Here is an 11,831-nt window from a genome sequence, read left to right as displayed (position 1 = left end):
TGGTGAATATGAAGCAATATATAATAAAAGTAAATTACATGGGAAATAATGATCAGATAAAGTAAATACTAAAGAAAAAAGTAAAGGGAGTCAAAATCCTATAGGGGGAGTCACTTTACAATAGCGGTGGTCAAAATACTATCTCACACCGGTAATTGTTTGGTCATTATAAGAATTGGATCTGGTGTTTTTTGCCCGCATGATGGGTGCGACGTTGGTCTTAATTTTCATTTAAGTGGTCTTAAAAAGGTCTTTAAAAAGTCTTAAATTTGCTGTAGTCAAAGCCGGGGATACCCTGTATAACTTTAACATATGTTTGTAAGAGGACTGTCCCGACCTGCTATTTCATTACAGGCCTTTTTATTCTTTTAGTGGCCTAGTCGTGTCACTTTCTTGATTCCATGAAGATAAGTACGTTTAATGCCTTATAGTGGAGTAATAACAACTCCATGGAGACTAGTATGCAAGCGATGGAGAGAATAATAGCAGAGTGGTTAGCTCTCTAGTCATTGTTCATGATTTGAGGCTTAGGCCGGCTATGTAAATTTCTGCACTTGAATTCTTGCTGTGGGAAATGATTATACTATTACCTTACTATATACTGTGGGGATTCTGATTTCCACTTTGCTTAATGTGAAGTAATAGAGAGTCATTAATTAGCCTGTATGATTTTTGTAGCTCTAAGAAAGTGCTGTAGACTACGTAGTTCCTCTGTTGGTGGTTTTACCCTGTCACATTTAAATATAGCCCAATTTAAAGCCATGAAAAATGCATGTGAGAAGTCAGCCGGGGGAATGAAACTTTGATGTGCGTGCCTTCATATGGAGATATAAAGCTATAGTGTGGGCTTGTGCGTAAGATGCCTGTGCACTGTTACACAAGGCTGACGCGCAACTCACAAGGAGGAGTTTGAAGGGCAACGCAAACAGTTTACACACACACACAAGCACACACACACACACACACACGCATACACACACACGCACACACAACCTCCCTGAGCCTTTTCTTCTACAGTTCGATGAGTCATCCCACCCAGGGACGACCAAGTGGTGGAGAAGGAGAGAGAAAAGAGAAAGAAGAGGGGGAGAGAGAGTGAAGAGAAGGGAAGGAGAGTGACAGAGTGAAGAGAGGGAGCGAGAGAAGATGGGGAGAGAGAGGAGAGAGTGAAGAGAGCGAGAGGGAAAAAGAGAGCAGAGGGAGAAGGAGAGGGAGAGAGTGAAGAGAGAGAGACAGAGAAGGCAGGGAGAAGGAGAGGGAGAGAAGAGAGGGAGTGAGAAGACGGGTGGAGCGAGAGGGAAGAGATGGAGAGAAAGTGAAGAGAGGGAGAAAGAGAATGAGAGAGTAAAGAGAGAACAGAGGGAGCGAGAGAAGAGAGAGTGAAGAGAGGAGAGAGAGAAGAGAACGAGAAGGAAAGACAGCAGAGGGAGACGAGAAGAAAGAGAGAAGACAGGGAGAAGGAGAGGGAGAGAGTGAAGAAACGGAGCGTGTGAAGATGGGGGGTGAGAGAGAAGAGATGGAGAGAGAGTGAAGACAGGGAGAAAGAGAATGAGAGAGTAAAGAGAAAACAGAGGGAGCGAGAGAAGAGAGAGTGAAGAGAGGAGAGAGTGAAGAGAGGAGAGAGGGGGAAGGAAAGAGAGCAGAGAGAGAAGGAGAGGGAGAGAGAGGCGAGAAGAAAGAGAGAAGACAGGGAGAAGGAGAGGGAGAGAGTGAAGAGAGAGAGAGACAGAGAAGACAGGGAGAAGGGGAGTGAGAGAGTGAAGAGAGGGAGTGAGTGAGGAGGGGGAGAGAGAAAAGAGATGGAGAGAGAGTGAAGAGAGGGAGAGAGAATGAAGAGAGGAGAGAAGAGAAGAGAGGGAGAAGGAGGAAAGAGAAGAGAAGGAAAGAGAGTGAAGAGAGGGAGAGAGAAGAGGGGAGGAGAGAGCGAAGAGAGGAGAGAGAGAAGGAGAGGGAGCAAGAGAAGAGAGAGGGAGAGAAGGGGGGGTGGAGAGAGAGATGGGAAGAGAGACAGAATAGATGGGGAGAGAGAAAGACAGAGAAGAGAGGGCAAAAGAGAAGAGAAGGAGAGAGAGAGAAGAGATGAGGAGAGATGGAAAGAGGAAAAAGAAATGAGGGGAGAGAGAAGAAAGGGAGACAGAGAGAAGGGAGAGAGGGATAAGAGAGAGAAGAGTGGGAGAAGGGAGGTAGAGAGAGAAGAGAAGGAGCGAGAGAAGAGAGAAGAGGGGGAGTGAGACAGAAGAGATGGAGAAAGAGAGAGAGAGATAGAGGGAGAGAGAGAAAAGAGAGGGCAAGAGAGAAGAGACGTGAGAGAGGAGAGAGGAAAAGGAGAAAGAAGAGAGACAGGGATGAGAGGAGAAGAGGGAGAGAGAGAGAAGAGCAGGAGAGAGAAATAGAGGGGAAGAGAGAGTGAAGAGAGGGAGAGATTGAAGAGAGAAGAGGGAGACAGAGAGAAAGAAAGAGAGGGGAAGAGAGAGGGAGAGAGAGAGATATATAGAAGAGCTGAGGAGAGAGAAAGAACAGAAGAAAGAGGGAGAGAGAGATGCTCAGTCTACACGTATGTCATCAACTATTTTCTTCACTGACCTTTCGTTGCGATGCTATGCTAATCGGATTGTAAAAGTTACTCTCAGCTGTGAATTGGTTATGTGCAGCGATGTGACATTTCAAAAGTACTGGCAGTGGACAGTAGGGGGAGTAGTGGATAATGCACCAGAAACATTAAGACTTTAGACACAGACATCGGTTTAGGCCACTTTACCGTCCTTCACATTTGACCCACACTTCAGTTTTACCTGTAATGTATGTTTCATGTTGGGGGGTGTAAACTCTGCACAGAAAGGCTCCTGTGGCCCCGGGAGTTGAACCCAAAACCTCCATGCTGTGACATAAAAGGGCTAGCCACTCATCCACAATGGAAAAAAACAAAAAACAGTATCAGGTAACTTGGTCAACCGTCTCCACCAAAAGGAGTTACTCTTACGTGCGGAGGGATGAGCCTTGATTTTGTGACTGAAAGTTCTCATATTACTCTGTTTTCTGATGTAATTTCCTCCATCACAAACATACACAAAGTTGTGTTTTGTTTCGTTGACACACAAATCCTGAATGTTTAGGCTGAGTTCTTCTCTCAAACAGAAAAAACAGAACACCTTCACTAATCATTTGGATAATTTCAACCCAATCTGTACTGAGCGCCACATGAAATAAATCAGGGGTCACCAAACTTTTTTTCTTTTTTGGGGGCCACATTATCACTCCTGACTGTGATGGGGGGCTGGGGTCAGGTAGGCCGAATATCAAAATTGTACGACCCTGACGACGCAGATTATATTCTTCGAAAACCGCCACACTTTCTTTACATGTCATACAAACTGCACGGTCCAACACTGAACAAAAAATAATAATCGGTCGTCCACTGTTCTTTGAAAACTCGGCACTCTCTGTCACATTTTTGTACTTTAACACGAGCCATTTTGCTGTCCTTAACTGCTCTACAGAACTCTGTGCATGCCTTGACTGTCACTGTTTCCTCTCGAGCTTGTCATGTGACGAAAATTCGGCTGCAAATGTAAATACGTCATATAATAATTTAAATGGAAATATAAATACTAGGGCTAAGAAGTTGCCGATACAATACATAGCTCGATACATAGGCTACGATGCGATACATATCTTGATACAGTGCACTTTCAGTTCGATACGATATATTTCAAATCGATTCAATACGGTTCAATAAAAAACAAAGGCTAAATCATGGCTGTGATACAAAAAGTCTTTGTTAAACCACTTCTTGTGCAAAGTTCATATGAAACATAAACATTTTAATCATCAAAACAGTGAAAATGTCAAATGTGTCGCATAAACAAGTTTCCTTCCTCTGAACAAGCAACAAAACTGTAGCACTGTAACAAAATAATTGAGTAAAATATACCAAAAAATACTTGTGCCGATATATCGATACAGCAGCCCACGATATCAATATTGTATCATCACATTAAACGATATGATATATTGATATTTCGATATTTTTACACATATAAATATAATTTTTTTATTGAAAAAGTCACTGAAATACAAGATGCAGACGTGTTATTATTTGCCAAAAAATAGTTGGCCATAATAATTTTTGAGGATTGCTGCACAGGGTCAGTTCAAATGGTGGGGGGCAGTGGGGCTGGGGGCCGCTCAAAGTGGCGTGGAGGGCCGGAGTCAGCCCGCGAGCCTTAGTTTGATGATACAAGGAGCCATAAACTTGAAAACTACCACTACATGACATTACAAGATAGAAAAGAGCATTTTGAGCTTTGGAGATGTGAACAGACCAATAATAAAGGTTTAGTTAAATGTACGAATGAACCAAAACACAACTCCAGGTCTGTTTTTGAGGAGGGAACCGCACTATAACATGTCTAAAAACTCACAAGAGTCAGTTTTGCACAATAGCACCTTTAATCAGGACAACAAAAACTGGCTCTTATCTCTGACACCTGCTGTCTGTTGAAACTCCATCTTTGCGACTCCACTTCTTTGCCATTGGGACAAGCAAAGCCCCCAAACGTCCTGTGCGTTCAGTACTAACCACCTCTCCCCACAGCCCCACCGCCCGGCTGCATCCAAATCCTCTCTCTCATGTCTTTATCTGAGGAGCTGGTATTTGAGGAGTCCTGAGGATTGGGGCTGTTGTCATGAGAGGTTATTATGTTCTTCTGAAGGAGGCAGTGTAGAGCTGGAGGATAAGGCTGGAGTGGGGTGAATATAACTGTATTGTATTTGTGGAGTAGGCTGTTGGTAGTGCTGACTGCTGCAGAGAACACAGCTTTTGAACAGTCAGGTCCCACGTGTCCACAGAACGTCACCTGACCAACTGTGAGCTATCCATCATATTGACAGGAAAGGTGTGGGCAAAAATGAATGCAGTTTTCTCATAATAAGTAACATTAAGTATCCCGTTCTGCTCCTTTGTCAGTACATAGACCTGGTTTACTCCTGGTTAAGTTGAAAGGAAAACATATTATAATCTGTGTATTTGTTTTTCAATATAAAACCAAAAATAAGAAAACAATAAAACACCTATTTTCTTCATTATTTATCTCCAAAACCAAAATGAAAAAAAAAGGATAACAATACATTTTTTTCAGTTTTTGATTTTGTGTTTAAATGAATAATGGAAAAAAAAAAAAACTGCTAACGGCTGTTTCCCATTTCCATGACTTAAATTGAGACGCCGGATTTTTGTGCCGCATATGGACTGAACCAGGACTAAACCAAGACTGAACCAGGACTGAGCCAGGACTAAAACAGGTCTAAACCAGGTCCAAACCAGAACTGAACCAGGACTAAACCAGGACTAAACCTTTCTCAGTCCCGGTCTGAGTCCCACTCTCAGTCCCGGTGTCAGTCGTGGTCTCAGTCCGGGTCTCAGTCCCAGTCTCAGTCCCGGTGTCAGTCCCGGTCTCAGTCCGGGTCTCAGTCCCAGTCTCAGTCCCGGTCTCAGTCCCGGGTCTCAGTCCGGGTCTCAGTCCGGGTCTCAGTTCTGGTCTCAGTTCTGGTCTCAGTCCCGGTCTCAGTCCCGATCTCAGTCCTGGTCTTGTTCCAGTCTACTCCTGGTCTCAGTCCTGGTCTCAGTCCCTGTCTCAGTCCTGGTCAGTCTGTCCAGTCTCAGTCCTGGTCTCAGTCCTGGTCTCAGTCCCTGTCTCAGTCCTGGTCTGCTCCCAGTCTACTCCTGGTCTCAGTCCTGGTCTCAGTCTCAGTCCTGGTCAGTCCTGTCAGTCTGTCCTCAGTCCTGGTCTCAGTCTTGGTCTGGTCCCGGTCTCAGGACTGAGTCATGGAAAGGTGAAATCCGTTTTTTCCATTATTCATTTAAACACAAAACTGAAAACTGAAAAAAACGAATTGTTATCCTTTTTTTTTTTTTTTTTTTTCATTTTGGTTTTGGAGACAAATAATGAAGAAAATAGTTGTTTTTTCATTTTCTTATTTTTGGTTGTATTTTGAAAAACAAATGAACGAATGATACACAAAATGTATTATGCAAAATTGACCATTCTGAGTGTTTAACAATGGTATAATTGTTTTTCTCCATCAAAAACATACCTTGAGTTGTATTTTATTTCCCCAGATCGTAACATCAAAGGTAAATATTTTGCAGTTTTAAGTCCATAAATAATTGCTAGACTCATCGGGAGAATTTCTTCTGATCAAATCGAGTTCATTACAATTCCACGCGTATATACTAGGCGTGCTGTTCGAGTTGCTTGCATGGCTGGATTTTGGCATGATACCAAATCCCAGTATAACGAGGGCATCTGTTTCTATAAGCATCACTTTATGTTCTCAGAAATTAGATATGAAAGGTACTCAAAACTGCATTTAAAGGCCAACAGTCACAACAGTCACAATCAACACATATGTGTCCTTTAATGACTGGTAAAAACTCAAATCACCTAGAATTGAATATCTTTAATCTTGTTCTTATCACTAATTGTCATTCTTTTACACATATAAATCCTTTCTCTCTCCCCTCCATTTCAGTAACGTGCCAAAATTTCACCACGACTAGGGGTGTGCAAAAATACTAAAATATCAATTTATCGTATCGCCTAATGTGATGATACAGTATCGATATCGTGGGCTGCTGTACTGATATATCACCAAGAGTATTTTTTGGTATATTTTATTGGGTTGTGACCCTCAAGTGGGTCACAAGAGATTTTTTTTTTGGGTCACCTTGTTACGATCTGTATGTAGGTCTGCAATATACATACATCTCCGTGCACGGTGCTCCTCACTTTTTCAGCAGCGCCGCCTTGAATAACCAGTTTTCTGCGGGAAACACTGATGACTGTCTTGCATTGTTTAAAACTTGAGTAATACTAATTGTTCAGAGAGACACGATCACCCACTCAACAATAAAATATCCTCATTAATGTTCAATAATGCACACAAATTTATTTTGTGATTTATGAATAATATTTATTGACTTGGGAAACACTGCTGTAGAGGAAGGAAACTTGTTTTTTCAACACATTTGGCATTTTCACTGTTTTGGTGATTAAAATGTTTGTGTTTCATATGAACTTTTGCACAAGAAGTGGTTTAACAAAGACTTTTAGTATCACAGCCATGATTTAGACTTTATTTTTATTTAACTGTATCGAAATGATTTGACATCATAGCCTTTGTATCAAGGTTTGTATCGTATCGGCAACTTCTTAATGATACCCAGCCCTAACCCAGACTCCATCAGCAGCAAAACCAACAGCCACTTCAGCCTCTCCATCTCCCCCGTCTTTCCATCTTCTTCCTCGTCAATGAAATCTCAGCCAGGTCAAGTATATATTCAGTAAACTGTCATTTCAGTGTGCATAATTGCTCTTCATTTCTCCAAATAATGTTGATGTTTTAGCTCTTTGATTAGTTCTGTTTTAGGTGTATCTTCGGCTGCTGGAATGTAAAGAAGTTTCTGATGTGGAACTTGAGGGAAAAAAAAGTTTAAAAGTTATAAAATCACTGATGCACATATATTTAAGTCTGCAGAAGGTCAGCTCTCCGGGGAGTGTCTACAGATATATAGAGTGTATATGTAACGAGAGCAAAAGATATGGATAGAAATGATTGGTGAGGAAATATATAATGATGATACCAGGGCAGAACTTATTAAATTACTTCAAGAGTTCTCATGAGAGTTAAAGATTTTATGTTTACTCTTAGTTAACTGAAAAATTGTAAATCATATATACAATAACCATGTGTGGAGTCTGCATTTTTGACTCTAACTTGAAAAGATATATCCTAAGGTCATGTCCTAGATCCAAGTTTCTTTCAGTACTTTTGTTCAGACAATACAATATAGTAGCCTTTAACTCTCCTGTTCATTGGAGGAGGACAAGAGCACCTGGGCTTTCAACTATTGTACACTGCGGTCCAAAGCAAAACCAAAAAAAAAAGATCTGATGAAAGCTTTTTGCCAAATCAAAATCTAAAAATAAAAAAAAAACTTTTGGGCATTGGCCATCTGCGTGTGCTTTGCTTTTTTTTTGCACTTTTGAAGTTGCTGGTCCTTGATTTGCACCTCTAAAAGGACATTGGTGTGTATTTTCTGTTTGATTTGACTTTTTTTAATGCTTCCATGTGGGCTTAGACTTCTGATAAAGAGCCATTCTAAAACAGAATCGAATTTTGCACATTTACATGATTGTTATATTTGGTAGGCCCATTGCAAGTTTCAGTTTGTTTCAGTTAGTATCCTGGTATTGGTATTTTATTCTTGAACTATCCTCATTAATGTTCAGTAATGGTCACAAATTTACGGTATCCTCTATAATTTAGGACATGTTTCTATGATGACGGTCTGAACAGAAGACGTAAAAGTGTCTTGTGTTGTGTCTTCACTTTTTATCCCACGTTTAGATGAGTGTGACCGGAGCGCTGTGCCCCTGTCTCAGTAGATTCATTTAAAACCAGTGATTTGGTTCAGTTTTATGCAACAATGACCCAGGTGTCCCTATTATTATTATTTTTTACTCATTTGACACCCACCAACAGTAAAGGGCTGAATATATTATTTGTTCTGGCAAAATACAGAAAATCATGCTTAAAAATGATCAGAATACAAAAAATGCCTCTCATATTATTATTCTTATTATTATCATATTATTACTGACTCACAAGTGAATTAAGGAAGAGTTGTGAAAGCGCCATGAATGAACTGATTACAATTTATTATTACCCCTCATCTTAACCTGAGTGTGCCCCAGTTTTTAGTCTATACCACTTTTTTTCTGAGTATAGGTAAAAGTCCAGCTTTTTTAGGCTGTGTTTATATGATGACGGTCTGAACAGTATTTTCTGGAAAATCATCCACACGTCTCCTCCTTAAAACAAGTAAGTTGTTCATGTTCTGGCTCCGGTACAAGAGGAACTTTAAAATCTCCAGGTGCTCAATGCTGCGTCCATGTTTGGACAACTTCTGTAAACACAGAGACGCTCGCTGTGGTTGACATCGTCGTGTCTCCAGTGCACATGTGGGACACTTTCGGGCCATTTACTGTTCACACTGGAGTCACATACAAGTCACATTTAATTGGAAATGTGAACCACCTCGCAAAAACATCGAATTTCACAAAAAATTCGGAATTGAGCATTAAGTCCTGCAGTCTGAACGTAGCCTATGTGACGTAAACAGGTACGTGATGTGAGCAGATCTGACCAGAGTTTTGCGTCTTGGGCAGTGTAGACAGAAACACTACGGTGGAGTGTATTCAGCTTTTCCAATCTGGAGGGTGGTTTGAGATTTTTGCGTTTTTAAGCCCCAAAAACGGCATCACCGTCTAAACGAAAGGCACTTCCCATAAAATTTGACAAACATTGCACAGACCAGATTGAGCTAAAAACTCAATTTCATCTGTAGTCCCTGGGCCTGTTAGTGCCCTCATTGATCAACCTAAAACATTACCTTTATGTTAATCCTCCAGCCAGGTAGCCCTTATCAAGACCCAAAAACCTTTCTTAGTTCTCTCACCTCTTCCTCTTTTAGATTTGGTGGAATTTTGAAAACCTCAAGATCCCACTTAATATTCATCTCAATTTTAGCTGAACAGCATTAACCATAACAGAGTGCAGCACTGTATTAGCTGTAAATAATCTCTTAAATGAGTCTGGATCTCAGAGTAAATGCCCCTTAACAGTAGCCTATATTAGCCAAATAGATTTCCACTCTCAAAGATCAATGTCTTATGAGTGCGTACGGCGTGGCACCTTGTAATTTTATGAGCAGAATGACTATATTTCAAATTTATGCCTCTCGCTTTCGGTCATTTTTAAGCACTTTTCATTTTGCCCCCTCTGGAAAGTCAGCAGGAGTCAAGGTGCTGGGAGATTGCCTCAGACGGGGGTGGGGAAGCGGAGGCTCAGGTGTGGGGTTTGTGTGTGAGTTTTGGTCTCCACGGCGACACTTCCAAAATATTGCCAAAAAAGTATGAAACAAGTTGGGACAAGAACCCACGGTGGGCTGAGAAATTCAAAACCTGTTTTAAATTAAACGGGGAAGTGGTGTTAATTATTGCGAGAGCCTGCTGAGCCCCAAGACAAAAATAAATCAAAGACTAGCTGCATTATTTGTCACAACTTACTTTTAAACGGATCATTTATTGCGCCATAAAACCTATAAATTTGTTCCGTTACGATGAGCACTGGGGGGAACAATATGAGAATATATGAGAGAGAGGTTCAGGTGGTAGAGATCCTATAACTGGTGGCTTGAATTATGTGCTAAATTCACTGTTTTGTGTCATTGAGCAAGACACTTAATCTAATTTGCCTTTGTGAATGAAAGCAAGTGAAGTCAGAGAGGCTGCTGGTACAGATTGGCAGCCAGGTTTCTGTTAGCCCTGGGGCAGCTGCGACTTCTGAGTTTAGCTTCCATAGTCAAGTCTGGGGAAAGAAGAAATTATGAACTGTTACACAACCTTGTTATGTGTAGTATTAATCTAGGGATCTATGGAGACTGTGTTTGGCCAGCTTTAAATGTTTGACACAAATGGCAAATGTGTTTTCCGGGTGGCTAGAAGCAAACAGGTTCTGGGTTCTATAGATGATCTCCCAGGCCTTTCTGTGCATGTTTCTCCCTCTGTTTGGGCGGGTTTCCTCTGGGCACTCAGGTTTCCCCCATCAACCCAAAACATGCACAAGGTAAAATCCTCCAAGGCAGCAGAAGGATGGGTCAAATGCAGTGGACATATTTCAATCTGGGGATAATAAAATGTATACTAACCTCACTTTACATTTTATTATTATTTTTTTTTTTATTATAACAAAAATATCTGCCACAATAAGGACTACTTTTATAATTAATTAATTAATTAATTGTTGCATTTATATAGAGCCTTTCAAGATACCTTTACAGTTCATTATTCATTCACTCCACACTCAGTGGTGGGAAGCTACTACTGTAGCCACAGCTGCCCTGGGGCAAACACCACTTTCATACTAGGCAATATGGGTGAAGTGTCTTGCCTAAGGACACAACAACAGTTTTTGCCACTGGTGTCCCACTGTGGCACCTAGAATCCCCAGTGGTCTCCCATACAAGTACTAACCAGGCCCGGCCTTGCTTAGCTTCTGAGATCTGATGGGATCAGACTCTGAGAAGCCGGTATGACCACTACTCATAATTAGGGGTGTGAATTCCCATGAGTCTGGCGACATGACACATATCACGCTCTGCATGTCACGATATGATACATCCCGATATATCCCAAGACTAAAACAAAGGACAATATATTGTGATTTATAACTAATGACTTACTAATAATATAGTCATGTACACCTTCACAAGCACAACATTTTATTACATAAATTGACTTATTTATTTTTAAAACATGAGAACAGTAAATGTAACTCTGGAATTTTTTTGAAAAATATGATTTAAAAAAATGTATTTGGACACATTTTCAATCGATTCAAGAACTGTGCAGTGTAGTTTCACAATATATCACTGAATCAATTTTTTTCTTACACCCCTACTCATAATTATGATTTATTTAGCAATATTTTCCCAGGTTGAGTCTCCACACATGAAGACAAGGGATACAATTTGATCTCCGCTGTGGAGGAAGGGCCCAAGGAGAAGGAGGTCTGTCTGTACACTGAATATTACTGACCTAAAAACCCATTGACATTATTGTATCTTAATAATGCATGTGGCCACGGGCAAAATATATGAACACTATAGCTGTTTTCGGATGACATCACAACAATCTAATCCTGTACTTTTAACTGAGATCGGAGGAAAAAGACCATTGGTAATCTGAACATTTTGTATGGCTGGATAC

At 40.8% G+C, this 11,831-nt stretch overlaps 1 pseudogene; it reads right to left on the bottom strand.

Annotated features, from left to right (window-relative positions):
- Positions 1–11,048: 11,048 nt before the first annotated feature.
- On the bottom strand, positions 11,049–11,166 carry LOC129407779 (5S ribosomal RNA; annotated as a pseudogene).
- Positions 11,167–11,831: the final 665 nt, after the last annotated feature.

This window comes from Boleophthalmus pectinirostris, unplaced genomic scaffold (assembly GCF_026225935.1).
Source record: "Boleophthalmus pectinirostris isolate CB_2022bp ecotype Guang Dong unplaced genomic scaffold, ASM2622593v1 HiC_scaffold_13, whole genome shotgun sequence".
NCBI classification, from domain to species: Eukaryota; Metazoa; Chordata; class Actinopteri; order Gobiiformes; family Gobiidae; genus Boleophthalmus; species Boleophthalmus pectinirostris.
Note: the sequence above shows the minus strand (reverse complement) of the source record. Positions and strands in the feature narration are given on the sequence as shown.